Genomic DNA, 1,325 nt, shown 5'->3' on the forward strand with positions numbered 1-1,325 from the left:
CAGAGGGTGAGTAAGAGTGAGAGAAAGGCAAACTCCGGAGAGTTATTCCCTCCCCAGGATTGCAGGGGAGCCAGAGATAAGGGCTGCACATTCCTGAGCCGCAGGCAGCCTCTCCCTTCCCGTCTGCCCTGAGCCTGTCAGACCAGCTCAGGCCTGGCTGCGGAGCAGGCCTGGGAGCAGACTCAGTGCTGCGGAGCAGGCCTGGGAGCAGACTCAGTGCTGGCAGCCGGGCACGGACACTGGCCACCAGTCCCAGACTCGGCCTGACACACCTCAGTCCAGCAGCCGCCCAGGGAAGGAGGGTTTGGGCTCATCAGGGACTTCTCATGCTCCAGGGTCCATTCTGGGGAGACAGCGGTGTGCTGCAGCAGTAGCTCCTGGTGCAATGGCACCATTGCAGCAGGACTGCTCAGGGTGCAGGGGTCTGTGCCTTCCTCTTCCACAGCACTGTGCTGCCGAGCCTGCAAAGGGTACCTGTGCCCCCCCCATCACCTTGTGGGTGCCGTGCAATGGGTATCTGAGGCCGTACCAGTGGCCCCCCACCTCCCTGCTTCCCTCCATAAACTGTCACTCGCACCACGGCCTCGCTGACAGAGGGGCAGCCTGGCTGGCAGTGCAGCTTCTCCTGGAGCCGGGCCCACGGCGGGCGCAGGCGGAGAAGGGTTAAGCGAGATTCCCCGCAGCCCCGGGCGTGGCAGCTCCTGTTATTTCGCCTTTCATGTTCTATCTTATTCAGCCTGGCAACCGTCGCGGCTGCTGTGTGCCGGGCGGTGCCCGGGCGGCTGGGAGGGCGCGGCGGGAGGCTGCTCCGCGGGAGGCGGCGGTGACTCAGGCCTGGCAGCCCGGTTCTGGCGGGCCCGGGCACCACGGCGGGCGGGGGCGGCGGCCCGGGCCGGGCCGACGCGGGCGCCATGGTTTGAAGGCGGGGAGAGGAGCGGGCCGCAGGTGGCCTGCCTCGGTCATGCGACGGGGGCCTACAGGGGGAGGGCGTGGGGGAACGGGTCAGGGCATTTGGTGGCCGAGGGATAAGCGCTACAGCAAGGCCAGACACATGCACGCTAGCGTTAATGTGCGGTGGGATACACATGCACAGTGCAGGTAGTGCATGCCCACACATCCAGCACTGTGCACGCCTGGGTCCTGCTTCCTCCCATAAGGCCGTGTACTTGTATGATAATTTAGTGTATGCATTATAAAAGGTAATTTAATATTAAGGTGCCAAGATGAGACGGGGTGTCCTCAGAATTTGGAAATAAGCATCATGATACAGACTTCAATTACGTATTTGTGGGCTATTTTTTCTGTAGGAACTTACTTCACTCGGT

Source organism: Mycteria americana, unplaced genomic scaffold, assembly GCF_035582795.1.
Source record: "Mycteria americana isolate JAX WOST 10 ecotype Jacksonville Zoo and Gardens unplaced genomic scaffold, USCA_MyAme_1.0 Scaffold_53, whole genome shotgun sequence".
Lineage (NCBI taxonomy): Eukaryota > Metazoa > Chordata > Aves > Ciconiiformes > Ciconiidae > Mycteria > Mycteria americana.